The sequence below is a fragment of the Macrotis lagotis genome, chromosome 4 (genome assembly GCF_037893015.1).
Source record: "Macrotis lagotis isolate mMagLag1 chromosome 4, bilby.v1.9.chrom.fasta, whole genome shotgun sequence".
In the NCBI taxonomy this organism is placed as follows: domain Eukaryota; kingdom Metazoa; phylum Chordata; class Mammalia; order Peramelemorphia; family Peramelidae; genus Macrotis; species Macrotis lagotis.
In genome coordinates this window covers 142,294,970-142,322,149 of record NC_133661.1, presented here as the reverse complement: position 1 = coordinate 142,322,149, position 27,180 = coordinate 142,294,970, and the positions used below count along the sequence as shown (strand labels likewise).

General features: G+C 37.8%; 1 long non-coding RNA gene across 1 annotated transcript in view; it reads right to left on the bottom strand.

Moving 5' to 3' along the window:
• Positions 1 to 16,168, bottom strand: part of LOC141520048 (uncharacterized) — a 48,401-nt gene extending 32,233 nt beyond the window's left edge. The window contains exon 1 of the long non-coding RNA XR_012477528.1: positions 16,081 to 16,168. This is a non-coding gene — a long non-coding RNA (uncharacterized LOC141520048). The remainder of the gene's footprint in view (positions 1 to 16,080) is intronic.
• Between the last annotated feature and the right edge of the window lie 11,012 nt (positions 16,169 to 27,180).

Here is a 27,180-nt window from a genome sequence, read left to right as displayed (position 1 = left end):
CTTTCACTTACCTTCTCTAGCAGCTAAGAAGTAGGAAGAGAGCAGCCCATGGGGGTGCTGGAAAGACTTGTGCAAAAGCCATTTTTGTGGGGGGAAGGGAAAGCTAGAGTGTGGATAGGAATAAGATCTGTGGGAGAAGCATGTGAGCTTCCCAGGAGTTTGAGATTTTGGTAAAAAAGGGAGGAGGAGAAATGAAGCAGCCTAAGAAATGGATTGGTCCTGGGTTGTACCCCTATAGAGCAAGGTTAGAAGGAAGCCAGGCAAAGAAGTATCTTCAAATTAACATAAAAAAAAACATTTTTACTGCTGATCAATTTTTTTTTAAACAGACCTGTGATTTCATCGACACAAAGAATTTCCTGTGAAAAATTTCCCTATATCAGTCAAAGCTCCCACACTGTGGAGGGAACTTTAGAATCATAAAGGCAATCAAGGAATTTACCTAGAAACATGTGGGAAGAACTACATTAGAAAGGAGTCCATAATTTTCCTATCTTCCTGATTCCAAAATCATTGCTCCTACTTCAGCTTCTGATCTGGAACTCAAGTTTCCTCCCTTGAACCCTAGGTATCTGTGTGTGTGTGTATATACATATATATACATATATGTATATATGTATGTATGAATACATACAATATATATGTATAAATACAATTATTTATCTAGCCTGAGCCCAAATCTACCACTCACTTCCCAGCCATTGTCAAGTGCCAGGCTTTGGTGTTCTAGCCTCCAGCTCCTATTCCAAATTCAAGTTTCCAACTAAGGGTCCTGCGCATCTGATGGATGAGCATTCACCACATCTAAACTGGATCCAGTTTTGGACAATACTTCCTGGCCATCTTCATGCTGATCTAGAACTTCTCTTCCCTCTAAGACAGCTAGGATAGAATGCAAGACCCAGAGTAAGGAAGACCTGAATTCAAATCTCTCCTGAGATCCTGACTGTGGTAACTCATTTAACCTCCATTAGTCTCAGTTTCCCCAATTGTAAGATGGAGATAAGAAGAGCATCCAACCTTGCAGAAGAATAAAATGAGGTGAGCCTAGGGAACTCATTCAACCCCCATTTGTCTGTAAGATGAAGATAATAAAACATCCAATTACAGAAGAGTAAAATGAGATGATATTTGTAAAGTATTTAATGTAGTCCCTGATTTGTTCCTTTTTCCCTCTGATTCTAGCTCTGAGAGTAGTAATCAGATCATTACTATCATTCCTGGAGAGGGGCATGTCAATCAATTTCCCCGTGACTGCAGTGACTGTCCTTGTGACTTCCTTGACCAAAATTCTCCTCCATAACTGCCTTATTTGTGTCATATTCTTCTACTGGACTGTCAAGCTCCTTGAGGGCAGAGGCTGTCTTGACTGCTTATGTTTGTATCACTGGTGCTTAGCCCAAGGTTTATATATAGCATGATTCTAGATTTATTCTCCTAATCCAACATAGCTGGCAATATTTCCCACTTCAGGATTCTAGGTGCTGAGTTGGATCCTACAGGCTCCATGGATCTGTGCTCTTCATTAGGGTATTGTTTGTCCTTCATTCTTGAAGACCATGACATCAGGGAGGTGTTGCCATGACAAGCACATGAATTGGATTTTTTTTTGGGGGGGAGGGGTTTGTACTAAATCACCAGACTCACTTTCTCCTCTGGAGTCATCCGGGTCCAGTGACCAGATATGAATCAGGACAACTGGAGATGACCATGGATGTGATTTGCCTAAGGTCACACAGCTAGTAAGTATCAAATATCTGAGGTCAAATTTGAATTCAGGTCCTCCAGACTCCAGGGTTGGTGCTCTATTCATTGTACCACCTAGCTACCCTTCACTAGGACAGACATCTTGGTATGGATTCCAATCTTTGAAGGGTTTGGCCTAACCCAGTCCATCCTCAATATTCATGAAACAGAGCTGTTAATATGTTCACAAGCCACATAGTGACCCTGCCTGGGGGTTCACATCAAGAAATAGAACTTGATTTGACCTGTTAGTACTTTCTATATAATCTTCTTCATTCGGTATATTCACAAGAGACAATCACAGAATAATTTGGACATACTCTGAGTCGGGGATCAGGTTCTTCCATCACAGAAGTCATTACAGAGTTCTTCCTTTTATGTGGTTTGGAAGTAGGCATAGTACCTTAGAATGACCCTTAGTTAGGAACATGGTAAACACTTAATAAGGGGCACAGTGAATCAAGTGCCAGCCATAGAGTCAAGAAGACTCCTCTTCCTGAGTTCGAGTCTGGCTTCAGACACATTATCTGTGTGACCCAAAGCAAGTCACTTAACCCTATTTGCCTTAGTTTCTTCATCTGTAAAATGAGCTAGAGAAGGAAATGGCAAAATATTCCAGGATCTTTGCCAAGTAAATTCCAAATGGGGTAGCAGAGAGTCAAACATGACTAAAACTACTGAAAAATACCTTAAAACAACTAATAAATGCTTTTTATTTCATACATTTATTCATTCATTTTCCCAATGAAAGTCAATACTTCCTCTGTAACTTAGAGTCTTATAAAGTTAACTAGCATGAGACCAAGTAACTTGCTTAGAACTATAATATCAGTATATATCAATAGCAGGACATGAATTCAAGCCTTCCTAACTTAGAAGCTGGCTTTCTAGTCATTCCATACTTCCTCTTTCTATTCCATTTAAAATGTGCTTAAATACTCTTGTGGCAATGGAGGAGTTACTAGGTGACTATAACAACCTAAGATGAAGAAAAGTAAAATGGAATCTCCTCAAAAGGAATGTTTTTTTTTTTTATCACATTTAGATCAGGTTTAGCAAATAATGTAAATGCAGGGATGAGATATTGCTAGAAAAGAGTCTTCATGTGCTTTGCTGTTCTGTATTGGACAGATATTATTGGTCTTAGTGTGTATTGCCTTCTTCACCTTGCTTTTTTTCTCTGTATTATTTCATATAAGTTTTCTCATATTTCTCAGGATTTCACATTTGACCGTCATTAGACACAATAATGTTCTATTACCTTCTTATGCCCAAATCTGCTCAGCCATTCCCCCCGTGAATGAATTTATATTTTTTAAAATTTTTTTTGTCTCTAAAATGTGTCACTGAATATTTTGATAAATAGGGAGTTTTTCTTTCTTTCTTTAACCTCCTTAAGAGATATGACACTGAGTCAAAGATTATAATCAATTTAATCTCTTTCTTGCATGATTTCCAATTATTTTTCAGAGCTGTTGGAGTGGTTCACAACTTTACCAACAGTGATTTAGTCTGCTTGTGTTCCCACAGGTAGTCCCTCCAGTGCTGACTTCTTTGACTTTTATCATACTGAGCAAGTATTGTTTGGCTAGATGAAGGAATTAGGAATGCTAATAAGCACCCGCATGTGGGTCCAAAAGAGATAACAACATGATTCTAACATTATATACAAGTCAACTGGTAGAACTGGAAAGTACCTTTGAGATCACTTTGTCCAACTTCCTCATTTTATAGGTGAGGAAACTGAGGTCTAAAGAAATTTAAGGGCCTCCTGACATGTAAAATCAAGTCCCAAGCATCTTTCTTGTGTTGAGTGCTAGATTCTAATGGCTAGTATATTATTTTTATAATATTTAAAACAAACAGATTTCAGATCAGTCCTCATGTTTGAGCAGACAAATATTAATGACAAGTAACTTAACCTCTCTAGGCCTCCTCAGTTTCTTCATCTAATAAAATGAAGGGATTAGAATCTTTAAAGTTTCTTCCAATTCTAAATCCTTTGATTCCTATGTGATGCTCTAGGTGGAAGATGATGAGATAAATTATAATAGTCATTTTCATAAGTCTACTCTCAAATGAAGATTAAACTGCAGTCAGGTTAACAAAAAAGCAAAAGAAAGACCAGACTGTAGAGTTTTATTAGAAGTTCCATAGATTTGGAACTAGAAGAGATTTCAAAGGTCATCTAGTCACATCTTCTTTATTTTCCAGAAGAGGAAACTGAGGTCTAGAGTACTGTAATGACTTGCTTAGGGTCACATTGTTAGTAAGTGGCCAAGCTAGGAATCAAATGCAAACCTTCTGCCTCTAAATATAGCACTTTTTCCACTGTACTAGTTGTTTTAGGTATTTCTTCATTTGAATTCATAGAAAATTTTTGCTTCTTTGAATAAAAATAGCCCCTAGGAAAATATTGAAATTATAGATCTTGGCATGAAAGAGACCCTACAGGCCTTCGAATCCAACCTCTTCATTTCATGGATGAAGGTAATAAGATCTAAATGACTAAGTGACTTGCTCAGTGTCCCACAGTTAATGATAAAATCAATAATAATCAGAGGTGGGATTTGAACCCAGGTCCTCTGTCTCCAGAACCAGTGCTCTTTCCATAAGGGACTGTATAAACTTTGTCAGTTATTAATTTATATGGGATGAATTCAACTGGATAAATATTTGTCCATCTAAGTGTATCTAAGCATCTAAGTGTAGTTTCTCTAGAATAAGATACTGTCTAGGAGACTGAGACACTCTTTGGGTTAAATATTTTAAAATAATATTTCCCCCCATTACAAATTTCCCAATGTAAAAATAATTTTAGCATTCATTTTTAAAAATTTTGAGTTCAAAATTATCTCCTTCCCTTCCCTATGTCTTCCTTGATATTGTAAGCAATTTGATATAGGTTATATGTTGCAATCAGGCAAAACATATTTCCATTTAAGATATGTTGTGAAAGAAAACAAAATAAAAGAAAAAAAGTAAAAAAATAGTATGCTTTGATCTGCCTTCAGGCTCCAGGAGGTACATAACATTTTTCATCACAAGTCCTTTGGAATTAAACTTGGGCCATTCATTGTATTACTCATAATAGCTAAGTCATTCACAATCATACAATATTGCTATTATTAACATGCTCCTGGTTCTACTCACTTCATTTTACATTAGTGTAAAGTTCATGTGATTCTTTCCAGATTTTCTGAAATCATTCTGTTCATCATTTCTTATCACACAATTGTTTACTTCAGTTTGCTAAGTCATTTGATAAGCATTCCCTCAATTTCCAATTCTTTGCCACTCCAAAAAGAGCTGCTATGAATATTTTTGTATATATAGGTCCTTCATTATCCCTCCCACCTTTTTTATTTCTTTGGTATACAGATCTAGCAAGGAAAAGATATGCAGAGTTTTAAATTCCTTTAGGTATGGTTTCTAATTGAATTGCAGAATGATTGGATCAGTTCACAAGTTTACCAACCATGCATTAATGTCTCTGGGTAAAGTGTCAACAAGGAAAAGTAAAGATAGTGAGCAAGAGATGAGTTCTGGCAATGCTAGGAGAGACCAGCCTAGATGAAGAGGATGACACAGTGAATGGGAAGTCTTATGAGATTAAAAGTATGAGTATTCACCCATGGGCAGGTGGACCTTGGAAACAAATTTTACCTACTTTCACATTCCTACTGAGGATCTTAGGGCTATAGATGAGGTGAGACCTCTCCTAAAGATTTCAGTCTATGGCATAGTGGATAAAGCACTGGCCCTGGAGTCAGGAGTAGCTGGGTTCAAATCCGGTCTCAGACACTTAATAATTACCTAGCTGTGTGGCCTTGGGCAAGCCACTTAACCCCGTTTGCCTTGCAAAAACCAAAAAAAAAAAAAAAAAAAGATTTCAGTCTAAGAAGAAATAGAGAGTTTTCAGACTAGGACAGTTTTCAGGAGTCCTAAGACTTCCAGATCTCTGACTATTTATGGGCAGGTAACATTAAATCAAAGGATGAATGCATTTCAGACCTTCCCTTGGGAGGAATTTTTTTAAGGGACCATCTAGTGCAAACCTATGTCCACAAGAATTCCTCTTGCAGTATAACTGAAAAATTTACCCAGTTCATCCTTTGCAGGAAGGTCCCCAGGGAGGGAGGAATACATAACATCTTGAGACATTCCATTCCTCTTTGGGGTAACTGATTATTGGGAATATTTTTATTAAATCAAGACTATATTTGCTTCTTTGCAATTTCTACCTATTCGAGTTCTGCTATCTTGAGACCAAGCAAAACAAGTTGAATGCCTCTATCAGGTAAGCTCCCTTAAGATACTTGAAGGTGGCTATCATTTCATCCCTAAATCTTAATTTTTCTAGACCTTCCTTCTTTTAGTTAATCCCCAAATGGCATGAACTAAAGGCTTTTAATATGGCATTGACCCAGACAGGAGAACCAGATGCTGGGTTGGCAGCCCTAAGCCTGAATTTTCTGACCTTCAGCTATTTCCAATTTCCTTTAAAACCTTATTTTAAAATGTCATTTTTCAGTTTGATAGTAAAATACGGCTGCCAAGGAAAGGATTTTTTTTTTAATAAAAAGAGGGAAATGCCACTGCTGACCTAACATCTGTTCAACCATGGTCTGGTAATCCTGGTAGACTCTTTGATGGTTCCTTCAGAATTTGTTGGAGTTAAGTCCCAGAAGGGAGTCTGCCTTTGGACTCAACTCTGTGGCTTTGTTTCTTAGTGGATGGTGCAACAGATGACTCAGGAAGTTATTCATAAGAAATGACTTAACCTTGAGATGGGAAATGAGAAATTTAGAATAATATCTCATATTTTTTCTTCCCATCCTATCTTGTCTTACCCTCTCAAGAATCCTGGGAAATTTGGTTAGACCCATTTTGCAGATGAAGAAACTGAGGCACAAAGAAGTTAAATAATTTCTAAGTTCATATAGCAAATTAGTGGCAGAAATAAAACATGGGTTTTCTTAATCTTAATCTGGTTCCTTTCCTGCTACACCAATTGGCATTGGTGGAACCACACCCTCCCTCCTTCAGGTAGAAATGTTCATGGAATAACCGACACATATGACTTCATACATTTCTTTTCTTTAAGACATATGGTCTAATTCTCAATGCCCAGGCTCTGTCACCTCTGGGGTTAGTATGAAACAATTGGTTTAATGGTTCCTGGCTGGGCTTTGTGAGTTCCCATCTATCCTGTGCTTGTTTACTTTCCAGTGCTTTTAATGGCAACATGGAGTGAAGCCTGAATTGGGTGGAAAACATATGAAACATTGGGGTCTGTGAGAATCAGATCTGTGAGTGCTGGAAGAATCCATGTGGCTTTCCAGGTAGTCTCTATTTTATTGGATCCTGAAAAGGACCCCTGTCCAACTTTGCTTTGTTGTCCCCTCTGACCATAATGCTAATGAGGTCAAAGGGTCTGATCCTTGTGTGGAGGAGGGAGATTTTCTCTCTTCTATGACCAAAGAGTGCACCTCTGAAAAGGGCCAGCTTTAGGCAGAATGATGAAAGTATAATAATAACTGATATTTTCACAATACTTTAAAGTTCAGAGAGAAGTCCTATAAAAACATTATCTCATTTGAACTGGAAAGTAAGTACTGTAGGTTATCTTATCTCTATGGGCTGAAGTTTGTCTTTGAAGTTCTTGCTATCTCCTGTGTCTGTGGTTTCTTTTCTTCTTGGGGCATTTCATATTCAAGATTCCAAGAAATGAAATTATAATATTAAAAAGACAGACAGGACAGTCAATGTAGCAGATTGTCCCTAATATACATGTACACTTAAAACACAGTGACTCACAAGGTCACTAATTTGCTCTAAGGAATTATCAAGGATTCTTTTCACTGATTACAAGGGAGCTTGGGCAGTATGATGTAAGTGGCTCAAATTTAATCCATCACTACTATTTGGAGAGTCACTCAGGGAGTATTCCCTTCTGATGGTAGGTTACTAGTACCATATTTCTAGTTGAAGGATACCATATTCCAATATTAATCCCAGTGAATGAACAGACTTCTCATTGGGAGGCAGACATATAGTTGAAAGGAATCCTGGAGACCTGGGTTCAAGAATACTAGGTTTGTAGCTAGGGTTACCCGACTTCCAGGGTACTTGATTGTTTAACACAAATCAACTTTATTCATTGCTCCTAGAAAGAATGTGCCACTTTATTCCCCCTATTTACTCACCAATTCCTATAACTTTTCAGTTCAAAATATACCATCCTGGCTACCCCCATCCATTACATTATAAGTTTGCAGACAAGGATTGACTTGACTTTTGTGTTTGCCTCCTTTTATTTATTTAGCATAGTGCAAGCACTTAACAAATGCTTTTTTATTCATTCATTTATTCATTCATTCATTTTCACTTGACTTTTTTGGACACCCATTATCTGATGTGTAAAATGAAAGTGCTGGACCAAATAATAATATTTAACAATAGTTTATCATTTTAAAACTTGCAAAGAACTTTATATTCAGCATCCCATTTGATTCTCACAAAAACTCTGGGAACTGCTATTATTAAACCCATTTTCCAGATTAAAAAAGCTAAGGTTCAGAGAGAGTGAGATTGCTCAGATTCACAAAACTAGTCAATGTCAGTAGGATCTGAATCTAGGTATTCCTGACTCCAAGTTGGTACAGATGAGAAACCTAAAGCTCACATAGAGTTCCATAGCTACCATATATCTGAGTTTGTTCTTGAGCCTGTCTGGGTCTTCAAGACTTCATCCATGCTACACTTTCCACCTCTATGAGTTAACAGCTATATGAACATCCAACTTATCTAAGGTCTGAGAAATCATTTAGTTTGGTGCTGCCAAGGCAACCACAGGTGGGACTTGAAATTCAACAAATCTAAGAGTATTTTTAGGGTTGAATTAATTAAATGTTTGACCAAGTATGGCCTGTGAAATATGTTATAAATATTCAAATGACCCTTGGCAGAAAAAAGGTCCTCTATCCCTGGTCTCCAGACTCCCTTTCACAGTGGACATATGGTATTCTACAATTCAATATTTATCTGCTCATTAAATGCTTGACATATACCAGACACTAGATACATAAAGATAAAAATAACCTTGCTGCCTTCAAGAATCTTCCATTAATGGTGACAAAGTGGAGTGGGGAGGAGTGATAAAGAAAAAGATTGTGATGCATACATATGTGTAGGGAGTGAGTAATGGTGAAAAAAGAGGGAACCATACATAATTGTTTAATGTATGTAATGAGCAAGTATAGAACACTTTCAACAAAAGGAATCAGGGGAGGCTCTGAGGAGGCAGTGACCCCTCAATGAAACTTGAAGGAAAATCAGAATTCTTAAAGGTGCAAGTAAGAGGAGGGAACATCCCAGGCATGGGAATGGATGAATAAATGAATATCCCGCAGTGTTTGGGATTAGCTAATAAGCCAGTTTGGCTGGAAAGTGGACTGTCTGAGGGGGGGAGTAATGTAAATTCAGGCTGGGAAGATAGGGCTGAGCCAGATCGTGGAGGGCCTAAAAACAAGACTCAGGAGTTTACTATAGCCTTTAGAATGAAGTACAATGTTCCAGCATTTTCTTAGTGTAATCTTTGTTGTAAAACATGTGCTATTTCAGAGGCAGACGGCTTCATAGTTTGTTCTCAGCTCCAGTCTGCAGATTCCATCAGACTGTTGAGAGAATGTACTTGTCCTTTGGGAAGCTCTTTTAGCCTATAAAGAGCTAACTTTTTATAACTCAGAAGCATCTGGCCCTTCTTTCTGAATGAAGACTCTAATCCTCTTTCTTAAGCTGATGCTGAAGAGAACTTTGAGCCTTGCAAGGTTTATACATAACTCAGAAGACTTAGAGTTTCTATCAGGGCACTTGTGGGAAAGGTCCTTGGGAAACCTTAAGGCTTCATATAAATATGAACAATTGTTCATATGAAGTTCATATATAAGTCTGTATGTTCATATAAAGAAGAACAATTGTGTTTTCTATGTCCTGTGATCCTATACATCTCCAGAAGGGAGATGCCTCTTGGGGCTCAGACTACAAGTGGATGAGTTTAATGGGACAAATGTTTATTGGACATCTAGCTAAGTATAGAATAAGATACTCTCTGAGAGACTAAGGCTCTCTAGATAAAGTCTGACTCTGGGCAGGTACTTTCATCTTTCTGGGTCTCTAAGGGAATGGATTGGTTTTGCTGAACTTGAAAATGAGGGTTTAGTGACTCCTAAGATCCCTTGCAGCTTTAAATCTATATCCAAGACTCCATGATCCCAAGTAGAACTCTTCTCAAATCACTAAACTTGCATTTCCCCAAGAATAATTTCCAAGTGCTTAACAAGGTTTCTGTTCATCTCCTGCATAGCCATAGAAGCTGAAAAGCTCTTTCTTACTATCAGTGCAAAACATAGATGGACTTCTGTGATGCAACATCCTCCCGGAATGCCTCAAAACCACCATTTCCTGAAACTCAACAGCCAACTGATGCCTCATGAAAAATTTGAAAACTCTTCTCTTTTAGCAAAGGCCCTCCACTGGAGAGTCGATGCTTTGCTTGTCTCTCAGTAAACCCAGCCTAAACTGGCCATCTTGTAGAAGTGGAAAGAGATGGTGGCTGAAAGCAAACCATGTACTGGTTTGGATGGTGTCTCATATATTTGTGTGAGAGAAGATGCTGAGAAGGCAAATCCTGGAATGTTATTAACTACAGCCACCATACTTTCCAAACCCCAAATTGGGACACAGGGTCTGACAAAGGATATTCCTTTTGCAATATCTCATCAAAAGTACTTTTTTCTTTTTTTAGCATTATAGAATCATAGATTTAGAGTGGGAAAGGATCTTGGTAGCTATTTAGTCTTATTTCTTTATTTGACTAAGGAGGAAACTGAGATCAGAGAGTTTAATAAGTTACCTGTGGTTACCCAGTAATACATAAAACTGGTATTCCCCTCTGGGTCCTCTGAGTTTTAACTTAGCACTCTTGAAAGTTGTTTCAAGAAAAGTCTTTTCCAAGAGGTGTTATCATCAAATCTAAAAATACCAACTCTCTAGCATATCAGTCTTGAAGTGGCCTTTACACTCAATTTTGTAAATAAAAGGACAAACTCAAGATTGAGCATTAGAAAGTTCTGGTTCAATGAACCAATGGACCCTGAAGAACTATCCTATATAATATAAGAATCTGCTCATTTAGTAGTAACTGCATTTCTTTTCTCCTTTTTTGCATTTTTTTTCTATGAAGAGACGATAATGTTAAGTTGCTAATGTTTGCATAGTACTTAAAAGTTTGCACATACTTTATATGTTATTTCATTTGAGAATGATATAGTGGAAAGAGTCAGAGGATTGGGTTCAAATCCTTCCTCTAAGATGTCTCATCTTGGACAAGTCATTTGACTTCCCTGGGCTTCAGTTTATGTATCTACAAAAGGAGGGGGCTTCTGAGATCCTTTCCAGTCTTTTCTATGGAGCTTATAACAAATCTGTGATGAAGTTGCTAAAAGTATTTTTCCTTTTAAAAATTTTTATTGGTGATTTTTTAACATTATTGTCACTATTCTCCTCACATTAGAACCTGACTATATAGGAGATAGGTATATTTGAGTAATACAAATGGACATGTCTGAAAATATGTACCTCATATGACTCTGACAATTCACTATTTTGAGGTGCTTTTCCATCAGTAAAGGCATAATTATCCTCATTTTACAGAAGAGGAAAACTTCTGTGAGCTCAGGGATTTTAAATAACTTGCCTAGTATCACTCAGCTGGCAAGTTTCTGAGGGGATTTATACCCAGGCTTTTTCTTGACTCTGAATACTGCATTTGTATCTCCTATTCTACATACTGCCAAAAATCCTATAGCTCTCTTGCTCATTTCCTCAGCATTTTTGAGTATGTCTGTTGAAGAATTCTACTTTTCAAAGGATCATAAAACATCAGAGCTGCTTTAGAGGTCACCTGATCCAATTCCCTAGTGTTATTGTTGAGGAAACTGAGCCCCAGAGCCAGGGATGGAATCCAGGTTTCCTGACCCCCAGGGCAATGTGTCATGATGCTGGATTAAGTATCAGGGTTGTCCTTTGGAGGAAAAATTGTGAAGTTGGTGAAGTTGGTCTGTGTTCCCATCCTCTTTCTATACCATGGGCACCCTGACCTGCTTTCTGGGTCAATGTCTCCCCCACCCAAGTTCTCTATAGAAAGTCTGACTTCAGTCATTGGCATCTTTTAAAAAAAATTTGTCTTAGAAACTTAGGAGGTTTTGTTTGTTTATTGATGAGTCTCATATGATTCTTCCCTGATTTGGGGTTTTCTTGCCAAAGATTCCATAGTAGTCTGCCATTTCCTTCTCCAGCTCATTTTACAAATGAGAAAACTGAGGCAAAAAGGGTTTAATAGCTTGCCCATTAACCACACAGCTAGTATGTTGTCATTTTAAAAAAATTAGAAGAAACAAAATTTTATAATAAATCAGTTCATAAAATCCTAACACCCACACTATTTTCAGATATTAAAAAAGATAAAAACCTAAACAAAATGTCAACTTGTTTGCTTCTATGTCTCTTTCTAACCACTTTTTCATTTGTCTAGTCAGATTTGATGGCTATTTTTCTCTATTGGGAAAATGATTTTGGTTATTTTTAACTTCAGTGGGAATGAGTTTCAGTGGGTGTGTTACCTCTCCTAGGGATATCTGAATTTTAATCTTCATTTTTAATTGTGAAATGAGAGGATAAATCCCCCCCCACAAAAGAAGTCTTCCTAATACCCTTTAAGTCAGACCAACTTTATGAATAATCCTCAAGTTCTCAGGGACTCCTGTTTCCAAGGACTGTCCCTTTTAAATTCCCTTAAAAACTCTCTTACTAAGCAGGAAGAATCTAGGTTTTTTAAATCTTTGGATGAGTCCTGAAGATTAAGGTGAAGCTTCTTAGGGGGCTGCTCCTAGTGCCTGTGAGTTAGCCTGTTGCCCTGCCTTAGCCTGTGTCCCTGCCTTCTGTTCCCTAGGTCTAAAGCCTTCAGCCCACACAGGATAGCATCCAGACAGAAAAGATGAGTCACTGATTGAACTGTCAGAAGAAAAAAAGGTAAATTGCTAGATCGGAGTTTATCTGTGACTTTATTATAATGAGGAAACTCCCTATGTGGAAATGTGTCAGAGCCCTTAATCATGGACCAACTCAATGAGATAGAACATTTCTCAGGTGAGAAACTGAGGCAGGGAAGCTTCAGGAAGTCAATCATCAAAGGTAATAGAACAGGGCAACTAGGTGCGCAGTGGATAGAACACCAGCCCTGGAGTCAGGAGTACCTGAGTTCAAATCCAGCCTCAGATACTTAATAATTACCTAGCTGTGTGGCTCTGGGAAAGCCTTGCAAAAAAAAAAAGGTAATAGAACAAGTTGGGGAATTCAATTGCACCAACATTCATTAAAGACCTACTGTGTGTAGTAGATGAGAGTAAATATTGGGAATAAAAGACCCTACTAAAATGAAATCCTACCTGCCTTCAAAGAGCTTTCATTTAATGGTTCCCCAATACCTTCCCTCAATTTGAGAGAGAAAGGGGGGAATATAATGTATATGAAGAAAATAACCCAAGAATAAGAGACTTCCTAGAGGAACAGGCAGTGGTTAGAGGTTAGGGTCTGGACTCAGGAAGACTTATCTTCCTAAATTCAAATCTGGCCTCAGACATTTACTAATTCTGTGATCTTGGGCAAGTCACTTAACCCTGTTAGCCTCAGTTGCTCATCTGTAAAATGAGCTGAAAAAAGTAAATGACAATCCGTTCCAGTTCTTAGACAAGAAAATACCAAATGTGATCTTGAAGAACTGGACAAATGAAATGACTGACCAACAGTATACCAGAGGAAATACCTTATTGGGGGGGGGGGCGAAAAAAGATAAGGATTCTAAACAGAAGATACAAGGGGGAAACAGCTTCACAGGTTGGAGGATGGCTTGTGTCCATTTACTGAGGTGAGAGAGATGAAATGTTGAGGATCATGAACAGTGACTAGTCAAGATTAACTAAAGCAATGTGAAATAATTAATCTTGTTGGTACTATTCCTTTTCTAGAAAGGAGAGTAGAGCCTTTTTTGTAAGATTTTAAATGTCAGGGGGTGGCTAGGTGGCACAGTGGATAAAGCACTGGCCCTGGAGTCAGACGGACCTGGGTTCAAATCTGATCTCAGACACTTAATAATTACCTATCTGTGTGGCCTTGGGCAAGCTACAAAAAAAAGATTTTAAATGTCAGGCTGAGAAGTTTGTATTTTATCCTACAGGGGCAATAGGGAGCAACTGAAAGTTTTTGAGGAAAGGATGGCAGGATTAGATCTGTACTTTAGGAAGATTATTTTGCTAGCTATGTGAAGAATAGATCAGATAGGAGAAGGCCTGGACGCAAGGAAATAAACTAGGAGATATTGATGGTAATCAAGGCCAGAGAGAATGAGATCCCCATCTAGACTGGAGCTTGTATGAGAGGAGAGATGGGGGTGGAGGGGAGGGAGAAGGGGAAAAGGGGGAGAAATTGTGGAGATGTTTGAGGATGAGAACGGGAATCAAGTAGAATTCTCAGAGGTATCTGGTCATATAATGACCCGGCCTCCGAAGGCTAAGAGTCTTTGTTCAAGCTTCAAGTAATAAGGAAAATGCTTTTTTAAAAATAAGCAACTTCTGAAAAATCTTCTAAATTAGATAAAGGTTGCATTGAGCTGGATCAAGTTAAGGAAACAGAAGAAAATCTTGAAGTGGAAATATCCATTTAACCAGATCCCCTTCTGGCTCCTTTATAAGACCATAGATTTAGAGGGCAAAGAAAAACTTAGAGGTTATTTAGTCTAATTCCTCACTATTCGGATAAAGAGTACGAGGCCCAGGAAATTTTTGTGACAGTCATACATATAATGACTAGCACAGTCAGGAATTCAACCAAGATTTGTATTCACAGTCACCATTTTAGTTCAGGCCCTTATGATCTCTCACCTAGATAATTTCATTGATAGCCCACCTAATTGGTTGGAAAAGTCCTTAACAACTTGCCCCCAACCTATCTTGTTAGACATTATTTCCCTTCCCACAATCCAGCCCCAGTGGCCCTCTTTATATTCCTCCCACATGATACTTCCTCTCCCATCTCTCTTCAGCCCTTATGCCTGAAGCCTCCCCACTCCTCAACTCTGCCCCACAGAATTCCTCATTCACTTTCTTCAAAATGTGTTTTAAGAACCTTCTGCATACTTTCCGAATCCCTCCTACTCACAAATGCTATTGTTCTCTCTCTATAATTGCTTTATATTTAACTATCTTGTATAGTCTATATTTACTCATATGCAGGCTTGTTCTCTCCCCACAAAAATATAAGCAAGTTCCTTGAGAGTAGAAACTGTTAAATTAAATTTTTTTTTGTTTTAGTATCTTTGGAGTTCAATACAGTGCCTGAAACATGAGACCAATATACATAGCAAATGCTTATTGATTAACTGATCTAAAGCCAGTCTTCTTGCCATCACACCATACCTCGAAGGCCAGGAGGTAGCATGAACATTCATCTTATGATTCCTACTTTGAATTTGTTTGTGTTCCCTAACATTAGTAAAGCCCAGGTTTGCTTAGCAGCCTGGGATGACTGAAGCATACCAATGACCCTGATAAGATAGACTGAAGCATTCTTAAATGGGAGCTTTACAGGAAGAAATCATTCTGGGAAGAGATTTTTTCCTCTTTTATTCTCTTGTTTTTTTGATAAGTGATGCTTTATCAGACAACCAGGAAGTAGAGATTGATGAGTTAATTTTTTAAAAAATCCTTAACAGAATCTTCTCTAATAAGGTCTCTCTCAAAGCTAAGAAACCAGAGTTCTATCCTCTCTCCTTTCCTCTGCTACCCTCCCCTACTCCTGTTCTCTAGAGTGAAGGGTGGAGGAGGCTGAGTGCCAAGAATTATTATTGTCCCTGGGGGGTTGAAGAAGACAGAATGATTCAGATGCCTCCTCTTTGGCTAGCCCAGCAGCACAATTGTGGTGTTTAAATATTTATTTTTAGTGATTCTTGGTCAAATCTCAGCCTATATTTTAGTGGGGGCAACTCTAAGAAAGAAGAAATTAGATCCTCATCTTAAATCAGTAAATGCCAACAGCAGCAGATGATTCACTCACTGTAGGCTTAGGTGGCCTCCCACTCAGCATATTGTTTTTTTTTTTCTCAACCTACAACCCCAGTTGAGTCACCAAGGCACCTGGGACATATATCATGATGAAGGGCATTTAAGACATGGTATCCTGAGCCAAGGGTGGAAAGAGGATGGATGCAAAACTCACAACTCAGTCTTGTCTCTCTACAGTTAGATTGCAGTTCGTTGGATGGGGCTCATACTCCTTCATTCAGTTTCTCCAAGGCAGAGATTATACTTTCTTCCTCATCTGTAAGATAGTCATAACAATATTAACATTTATGTAGTATATACTATGCAGGAAGCATTGTACTAATAATTTCATTTAATCCTCATAATAACCATAGGAGAGAGGTGCTATTATTATTATTATTCTCATTTTACAAATGAGGAAAATGAGGCAAAGAGAGGGTTTTTTTGGTTGTTTTTAGGTGACTTTCCCATGCTCATATAGCTAATGAGTGTATGAGGTATGATTTGAACTAACTCATGATTTGACTAAGCATTCTATCTACTGTGCCACCCAGCTGCCAGTAACACCTACCTCTCTCAAGGTTGATGTGAAGATCAAATTAATTACTTGTCAAGTGTACTATGTGGATGCTGGTTACTATTATAGTGATGTCATTTTGGTCTTCAAAAACTGAAGGACAAGAATCAATCAATTATTATTATTATTATTATTAATTATTATTATTACCCAAAAGACAATAAATGATGAATGACTATAAAATTAGTCAATTTTGTTTCAAATTTTTGTAGGGGACATTGTTTCCTCTATAATTTGATTCTATTAATTCAGGCAGGGAAGCTTAACAAAAGACTAGATCAAGGGGTTTTTTTTCTGTTTTTTTTTTGTTTTTTAGATCAAGGTTTACTAGAAAGAGGACAAGATGCTCCAGATCACCTGAGTAACAAGATGGCAGACAAGAAATTTTCTTTAATTTCTCTAACTTCTTTAAAACATACGTTATACATCAAATACAAAGCACTTTAAGCTGTTTCTATAATCTGGAACACTCAGAAGATTTTAAAAATAATCCCCCCAAACTCAGGAACTGATTCTGAGCTCACTCCTCGTCCCAAGCTACTGGTACTGAGGCAAACCTAAGGATATGCAAAATACTGAATTGGCACCTCTGCCCTATCTGAATAATGTCCTTTAGATTCCTGTCTTCTGGCAAGCCTAATGGAGGTTAGGTTCATCCTCCTCTTGGTGATCATTTCCAGTGAAGAAATGCCCTTTTCTTGCCAGTCAGATTTGATGGAGTAACCCAGGAGCTTCTACTTTTCAAACTGACCAGATTACTTCCACGGCTGGAAGTGTCTGTCTCTAGATTACTGTGCTCAGAAAAGAAACACAAAAAGAAAAGGAAACCAGGTCCCTACAACCCAGACTTAGCTTGCCCTTACTTTAGTTTCCATGTGCTTTCAGATGCTGTGTTTTGATGGTAAGGATAAGGGTGCCTTCTCTCTCCTAGAGCTCACAGAAAATGCTGCAGGGAGATTTTAAAAACTGAGACATTCATCATGGAGAGAGGATAAGGAGAAAGAGACACAGAGAGGAGAAGAAAGAAGAAGAAAAGAAGAAGAAGAAGAAGAAGAAGAAGAAGAAGAAAGAAGGAGAAAAAGAAAGGAAGAAGGAAGAGGAAGACAAGGAGGAGGAAGATAAGGAGAAAAAGAAAGGAAAGGAGAAAGAGAGAGAGACAGAGACAGAGAGACAGAGAAGACATCAGCAGAGGATAGAGTTACTCTCTAAAGTCACTGAGTAGGCCACTTTTCCTGGTTTAGTGGCAAAAGTAATGGCATCCCCCAAAAAGTGTCATCTTAAAGCAATGAGGCCATTAGCAGCAAACTAGAATATATACTTTTCTAGAAATAGCCAGGGAAGAGACTCAGCAATCTATGGAGTAAGCACTAGCACTAGCCAAAGAACAGCAGAGGGCTGTTATTTACCCCTTCCCCTTTAAACTTGTCTTCAGAATAATGCTTTGGATTCGATGATCTCCAAGGCCCCTTCCATCTTTAAATACTGTGATCCCTGTGAATGGGGTTGATGGCTAATAAGATAGGAAGATATAGGGAAAAGAAACTAGAACTAGCTAATGATTGATTTTTTTTTTGTTTTTTGCAAGGCAAATGGGGTTAAGTGGCTTGCCCAAGGCCACACAGCTATGTAATTATTAAGTGTCTGAGATCAGATTTGAACCCAGGTACTCCTGACTCCAGGGCCAGTGCTCTATCCACTGCGCCACCTAGCTGCCCCTAATGATTGAAATTTTATAGTTAAAAGCTGACTGTAGTGCTACAGACAACATGAGACTGGAGAGAATCCAATCTTTAAAACAGCAGTTTCCCTTCCCCTTCAGTTCTCCCTTATTTTCCAGATGAATTTTATATTATTGCCTAGACTAGGGAGTCATTGCATCCTATAACACTTCCTTCTATAAGTCCTCAACTTAACTTCCTTGAGTTTCCAAAACTCTCATCCTAGACATCTTAATTCATTTATTCCCATTATTCATTATTTTGTACTTAGATCTATCTCTTAAAATTTCTTGTTTCCATCAAAACTGCTGAAGAGCCACCTTCCACATAAAGTCTTTCCTAATTCTCTACAGCTATTAGGATCTACCATCCCCCCAATCAACTTTGTTTGTATGTTGTATTTGCCTATGGTCTGTAATATTATTTCCTCCTGATAAAATATGAGGTCCTTGAGACTGTTTCATTTTCTATTTTTATTTCTATTTTTATCCCCAGTGTCTGGCAAGGTGTCTGGGCACATAGTAGATACTCAGTCAGTACATGTTGATTGATTGATTTGATCTCCTGAAAATGTGCTGGCCAGGTGAGGGCTTACTTTCAGAATCAGTCTCTTTTAAGTTGATGAGTAGCTACCTACAGTTTTGGCTTGAAGAATGCTTCTTAAGTGCCCTTGACCAAACATATCTTCCTTATGTTCTCATTAGGTCTCCAAATTTCTACCCCAGGAGATTCCTTCCTTTTTGAGTTATTTCAGTTCAACAAGCAATTTAATAAGCAGCTACCATATGCTTATAAGTGGTGAGCATTTTTTCTCTAGAATAGGAACTCCCTGCTAGAATATTCTGAAAAATGTAAGACATTATTAACCATTATCAATCTAGGCAACTAGATTGTAGAACCCAGAGAAATTATCACAGATCAAATGGGGAAGGGGGACAAGGAGATGGAAATGGGTAGGGATACCCTAAGTCTATTCAGGAGGGCAGGGAGAAGAGGTCTTCATGGTAAGGAATCATGAATGTTTTGAAGATGTGTAAAAGCACCAGACTGAGGGCTGAAGCTCTGAGTGTGCCTAGAGAAGAAAAGGATACTGAGGACAAACTTGCCACTTATTTATAAATTGTGACCTCCATGCTCCTACCCACTGATCCAGCTATACCACCACTAGCTCTGTACCCCAAAGAGACTGAAGAGGAAAAGAATATATGCATAAAAAAGTATTTATCGCAGTTCTTTTGTGGTAGCAAAACATATAAACTGAGAGGGTGGCCAACAGTTACAGAATGGCTAAACATTTTGGTATATGAATGTGATGAAGTACTGTTGTGCTATAAGAAATGATAAAGAGAATGGTTTCATAGAAACCTGTAAACATTTGTACCAACTAATGAAGACCAGAAACAATTTATACAATAACAAAATCATAAAGGCAATTTCAAAAAATCTGGTCAACATGATGACCAACCACAATTCTAGAGAACTCATGATGAAACATGCTATTCATTTCCTGACAGAAGTGACGAACTCAGAGTACAGATTGAGTCTTTCTTTTCTTTTTTTTTGGACAAGACCAATGTAAGAATTTAGTTTTGTTTGATTTTATGTGATTATTCCAGAGGTTTTGTTTTTCTTGCATTCTGAAGGAGTGGGGAATGGGCAACCCTATTGGTGAGAGGAGGCAGAATCTCATTTTTTAAAAAAATTAATTAAAAAATAGAATGTATGTGCTTGAGATAAGGCACTGAACTTTTGCCTTCTTTTATACTCCCAGAGCTTAGTACAAAGGTTGGCTTAAAATAAACTTTAAAAATGCTTGTTAATTGATTAATAGTTCTGAAAAGGATGGTTGTTGCTGCGAAAAGTCCTTCCCAAGATAGATGCTTTAGAAAAAAAATCTCTTGGGGAGCAAGCATGATACTTGACTGATATTCTTCTCCTGCAGCTCACTAGTTACCTGCCACTATATTTAAGGACGATTTTGTCCTTGAAAATGAAGAGGAAGAGATTTGTTAGATCTCTTCAGCAGCTGTGGGTCATCCCCTCAAACTCTTGTTTTGTTGTGATTATGAAAGTTTTCCTGTTTGCTGGCTGTTCTACTCTGACACCAGATGGAGAAACAAAGCACCATAAACAAAACCCTGTCATGGCTCTGTGAGCAGATTCAGGAAGGGAAGACGATAGCTTCTCTCTGGGAAGCCTGCAAAGCTCAGCATCTCAGCTAAGCCCTTTGGAGTGAGGGAGGTCCCAAAGCCAATTTCCTTGACCAAGGATCTTCCAGGGTGTATTTGCTGGAACTAGGCAGCATTGGCTCCTCACATGACATCAGACTTGCAAGGGAAGTCATATGTGAACATGTGTAAATAGATGGAGAGAGAGCCAGGCAGCTTTTGCTGTTTATCCAGTTTTATTCAGTAGTCAGAGCTGTGAGTCTGACTCTCCCACAGGGAGGCTAGTCTCATACTCTAATGGATGAATAGCCAGTGGAAGGTCAGGAGACAGAGAAGCTCAATTGTGGGAAAAGGAGCCTGCTAGCAGAGGGGGAGTGGGGGAGTGAATGGGGAGAAATTTTTGCCAAGTATAAGTTAGGACTGGATAATTTCCTTCAAGGATGTTATGCAAATTCCTATATTGCCAAGTAGAACTGGCCTCTAGAAAAAAATATATTGAGTTATATTCTATTCTATTCATCAACTCTTCCTACCCCCCCATACACACACACATACACACACACACACACACACACACACAAACACATATATATATATATATATATATATATATATATATATATATATACATACACATTTGTAGTCCTTCAATTACCCAGCTCTTATGTGGTTCATAGGGTCTGACTTTATTACTTTAGTAAAATATATATATATATATATATATATATTCATAAAAATCGTACATTTCTCTAGAAGCATCATATATTTTTTAAAATTTTGTGAGAAACCCAATGAGAAATTCATTTAATATACAATATATATACCTTCACAATACTGAAAAAGAAGAAAATGTAACCCAATTATAAAGACATATTTATTAATAAATAGGTATTAGTTATTTTAGAACTATACAAATAAGAATTATTTGAAAAGGTATGCTTAAATGATCTTAATGAAGATCCAAAATATTTTGCTCCTGAAAGGCAATTTCTCCAGTTGGTTAAGGAGATTAATTCAAAATAATTTTCTGTTCTGTTTTTTGTCTCAGCTGAAGAGAAATTCATACTTCATATGTGACTCAAATTTGACCAAAATAAGGTTTTCCTACTTCCCTTCTTTACAAACTGGGCTATCTATGGTATAAAATGAATGAAATTACCAGTTAATTCTTGGCTTTGCCAAGAGTAAAATTAGTAAGGTAAAAGCATTGTTGTCACTTTTATGAACCTGATTTTTGAGGTTAAAATCTAGTATGAAAGATAAGTAAGATACATATATTAACAAGTTTGATCTCATGTTTTTCTGTCCTTGATCTTGTTATAAAATGCCTTATTCAGAATTCTTCCCAATTCCTTTCAGAAGTGAGAAGATGCATATCAGTAGACAACGCACTTACCTTCTGGGCCTTCTTGGCAAACAGATCCATCTTAATATCAGGTTAAGGAGTAGTAGAAACCATAGATTCATCTTCCTCATTGATCTCAAAAAATCCATGCCACTCCATTGGGTAAATATCATTTGTATTCTAGAATAGTTCTAGCCTGGCAAAACTTGGGGGGGGGGGGTAGTGTAAGGGAACTGAGGAATCTCCCATTTCTGTAGAATGAAAATCACTTTAATTTTTCTTTTAAAAAAAGTAAGTTATGCAGTGTTGTTGGAATTCCTTTTAAAAGATTTTTTGTTTATGGGGAATGTACTAGCTGCTATTAAGAATGCAAAGGAAACAAATATAAGAAATGTCTTCTATCTCCCAGGATAAACTGCTGGCTTCCATTCCTTCCTCAAGTAAGAACATCTTTTACGATTATGAGATCGAGTTGAGGATCTCAAAGGACACCATGAGAATTGACCCTAACATCACTGGTTGTAGGTTGACTAGGTCAAGGGCATCAGGGAACAAACCTTAAGGCCGGGGCTGCAGGGCTTTGGCTCTTTCTATGATCTGCTTTTCCTTTACTGTGTGTGAAATAATAATTACTTCAGTTTATGACTAAGAGCAGTCAGTTTATGACTGGTAGGCTTTAAGATTGAATTTACATTGAGGGAGGAAAAAATGAGAATTGAACTTATGAAATGAAGGGTGGTGGGAAATGTTTTAGGAATTTTCTCCTCTTTTTACATATATACATATTTATAGATAGAGAGATAGATAGATAGATAGATATAGTATTTCCATCAGATCAATAGAATATGACTATGTCTAGGTAGGAGACAAGCGAAGGTGAGTGTGAATTAGAAACATGGTGAAGGAAGGATCTAATTAAAACTGGAAATGGAGGTATAGGAGAACCAATGTGGTGGTCCTTAGAAAAACAAATTAATTTACTTTTGTTTGACTATCCAAGGGACTTTTCTAAGAAAAAAGTAAAGAAAGATTTTTTTCAGAATTCTAGAGTGAATATTTGTCTAGTGGAAAAAGCAGGGAATAACAGCAAAGTAAAAAAAAAAAGCATCAATAAAACTTTTTTTAAAAGAAAAAAAGAACTTTGAAGTCATTTAATCCAATCCTCTCATTTTTTTTTTAGGCTTTTGCAAGGCAGATGGGGTTAAGTGGCTTGCCCAAGGCCACACAGCTAGGTAATTATTAAGTGTCTGAGACTGGATTTGAACCCAGGTACTCCTGACTCCAGGGCCAGTGCTTTATCCACTGAGCCACCTAGCCACCCTGATCCTCTCATTTTTGCAGAGAAGGAAACTCAAGCTAAGAATTTAAGTGATTTGTCTAAAAAGTAACATAGGAATTGAATGGCAGAGACAGGATTTGAACTCTGGTCTTTTGGCTTTTTTATGTAGCTCCATGTGCTACTTTACTTAGGGAATTGAGTTTCAGTCCTTGTTGCTATTCAGTTGATTTCAGTTGTGTTCAACTCTTCAAGACCCCATCGGGGGTTTTCTTGGCAAAAGATACTGGAATGGGTTACCATTTCCTTCTCTTACTCACTTTACAGATAAGGTAACTGAAGTAAAACAGGGTTAAGTGACTTGTCCAAGATCACTGAGACCAAATTTGAACTCATAAATATGAGACTTTCTGACTCTAAGTTTGATTCTCTATCCACTAAGCCACTTAGTTGCCCACCTGGTCCTTTACCTTAGAAAAATCACTTTACCGATTTGGAGCTATGCCCAAAGGGTATCCTTTGGCTTAGTGGTGCCACTGCTAGATATGTATTCCAAAAGAGAAGAAATATGGGAAGAAAAGAATCTACATGTATAGGGATATTATAGTAGCTCTTTTCTGGTGGCAGGGAGCTGGAGACTGAGGGGATGCTCATCAGTTGGGGAATGACAGAACAAATTGTGGCATGTGATTGAGATGAAATGCTGTTCTGTTAAGGGAAATAATCAATAGGATACTCTCAATAAAAAGTTTACATGACCAGATGCAATGGGAAATGTGCTGTATATAAAGTAACAACAATATTGTAGGATGATCAACTGCATAATCTACCTTTTCTCAGAAATGCTGTGACCCAAGAGACCTCTGAAGGACTTACAATAAAGCATATTATCCATCACAACGACAGAGCTGATGATGTCTGAATACAGATTGAAGCATATTTTTTCACTTTATTTTTGGGGGGTTATGTTTACTTTTACATCAAGACTTATGTGGTAATTTTTTTTATGATTACACATTTTTAACCCATATCAAGTAACTTGCTTTCTCTGTGAGGGAGAGCAGGGGTGGGAGGAAGGGAGAGAATTTGGAACTCAAAATTTTGGAAGTAAATGTTGAAACAGGGTTTTTAACATGGAACTGGGTGGGTGGGGAATAAAATAATAATTAATTTAAAAAAGAAAAGTCACTTCACCTTTTATCTCTTAGATAAGGGAAATCTGCCCAGACTAACTTTTTTTTTAATGAGGAATAATTAAGACCATAGCTGTGAAAGTGCCCTGAAAAAGTTAAAGTACTATTATTATGGAATTATTATTCCTTAGTGTTCTGGGTATCATATATACCCAGTGTGTCTGTGCACATACTTGTGTTGTTCATGCTTTCATATTTACACATATGTGTATACATAGGCAAGCAAATATAAACATATATGTACATACTCTAAGTATATATGATGCCCAAAGCAGTAAGAATTGAAAGAGTATGTGTCTATGTATTATATGTACATTTTATATATGTGTGTGTGTGTGTGTGTGTGTATTTTTTCCCTTTTCTCCAATTCTGCCTGTCCCTAAGTCATTCTTCCTTTTGCCCTGAAAAAGAGTAGTGCTTTGCATTCTCTATTGGCCTTTATTCCCATAAGACTAGTAATGGGATAGAGACATTTTTGATTTCCAATATTACTGAGCCCAAGAGCAACAAGAAAGATTAAAAAGAATGTGAACCTTCTTAGGGACTTTCCATAAACTAAGAGGACCAGTTCTCTTTCTGATAGGTCCCCTGTATTTGTCACTTCTAATTCCCCTATCCCCATCTGGAGTCCTTGAAGAAAAAGTTCTTATGGTAGAAGTTTTAATTTGGGTTCCATGGATAGATTTCAAGGGGTTCATAATTTAGGGGGAAAATTACATTCTCATTTTTGGGGTTCCCTTGTGATTTTATTTTGTGTATTTAAAAGCATTCTGTGAAAGGACTAAAGGGGTCTGTGCTACAAAAAAAAAAAAGCTTAAGAATCCCATCCTTAGAGAAACTTGCAATGATGTAAGTGAATAAGTGGGGGATTGAGGAGAGGATGAGGAATAGATCATCTTCTTTCCAGTTTTTGATGGTAGAGAAATGACTTGTTCCTCATTATGAATTTGACTTCTTGTAAATGGAAAAAAAAAAGAGGAAAAAAATACTTTAGTGTCATATTTTATTATCCACCCGTCTCGGTACAGTCAGAATTGAGGAGACTGATGTACTAACAGTTGGTGCTGGCACCCTTATGATACCACAGTGACTACAGTGGTAAAGTTGGACTGAAGCCTGAGCTCTCTCTGTACAGTCCTAAGGAACTTGGCACAGGAGAAGTTTTCAAAATAAAGTGGTTTTTATTTTATATTCACAAGAGAGGTTACAAAATATAATTGGGGTTGCTGTTCCACATATTATTTATGCATGCTCCCCCACACTCCCTTTGCCCCCCAATACCAAGCCACAAAGGGGCCTTTGTCTTCCCAAGAGTTCAAAGTTAGCTCCCTCTAACAGGAAAATTATTGGCAATTAAAAGGAGGAGGCTCAATTTTACAACCGTTGGCTGTCAGACGAGAAATATGGTACCCATCAGTTTTTCGGCAGGAGCACTAAAATGTGTGGTTTTCGAGCTTGCAAGGCTTGATTTGAATGGTTTTTCAGTATGAGAGAAGGGTAATGTGAGCCAGTGGATAAAAGGAAGGATCTCAGGGAAAAGAAGTCTAGCTTTGAGGATCCTCATGCCAGCTTTCCTCATGCTGTGCAACTATGAGCAAGGCAAATAGCCTTTCTGGGCCTCAACTTACACTTCTGTAAATAGGAATGAGAGCCTGCCTGGGACATTGAAACCAGACCAGAGAGGAGATTGTTTACTTGGCATTCAATAAATACCCTTTGATTTGAAAGAGTAGATTTCTGAACTAAGTGGTGGCCTGGGGTGAAGTCTCTATTTAAATTAAAGTTGGTCTTCAAGGGACAAGTTTTCCTAAATGCGGTTTGGCTTCAAAGTTGTAGTTCTTTACTGGTCACTCTAAGGAGTTGGAGAAGCAGGATTCAAAGTCAAGTCAGAATTTGAATGATTTCTATATGGGATTGTGTAATACCACAACTCTTGGGAGGGGTGAGAAGTTTAGAAAGAATATTTCCCTACTGTTTCAATCTATAAATCCTCAAGATCACCATTGCCTCTTTTGATTGCCCCCCCCCCCCTTTATTCTGTCTCCTTTGGTTCCTATCTATTTTCACCACATAACCTTTAGGCCAGAACTATAACTTGGGCAGGGTAACTGGGACCCTGCCCTAAGATACCAATATCTAAGGTGAATTGCACTTCCTCCCTAAGCTTGTCTTCCAACCTACTTTCTCCTTACCTATACTCAAAGTCAGTCTTTTACCACTCTGATCCCACTGCTTCCTTCATAGGATTTGCTGATAAGACAACACTCTATCAGGTAAGGCTATTCTTTGTGTGCTCCAAACTCCAACTAAATTAGACTGGTTACCAACATTCTAAGCTATCTGTTCATTCCAAGAAATCAATTCTGGTTCTGTCATGGATGAGCCCTAAAGATAAATGTAAGAACTCAATTATCCATTACTTTGGGGGGCTACCTAGAGGAATGTCCCCTTTTTTACCTCAGTATTTTCCAAACACATTCCTCACTTCTCTTCCCTCTCTTGCTATAACATTCACACTACCTCTATTGATAATAGTCATATTTCTACAGGGAAATGAAAAACCTTTAGATTGGGAATCAGGTGACCAGGTTCTGTCCCTGCCATTACTGAATTTTATTTGACTTTGAATAAGTCCTTTCCCCTATTTAAGCAAAATTATCTCCAGCTCTGTATTGAGATTAATTTATAATTTCAAGTGATCTGAACAATCAAGCCACTTAAAATCTCAAAAAATGGAAAAAAAAAAAAGAAGATAGAAATGAAAAAGGAGAACTGGCCTATAGTCTACCACCATTCCTAACTGCTGACCAGTGTCTGGAGATGTGTTCTCTTCAGCTCCTATAATAATGATGAGTTCTCAGCCTTCCATTTGATCATCCCCATTGGCTGCTATAGATTATTTGACCATAAAAGGAAACAGGGGCCAGGCCAGACAGTTGGTAGGAAGTAAAAGGTCTTTGGCTCTGCCCAACCACTTGATCATCTAAAACATCATTTA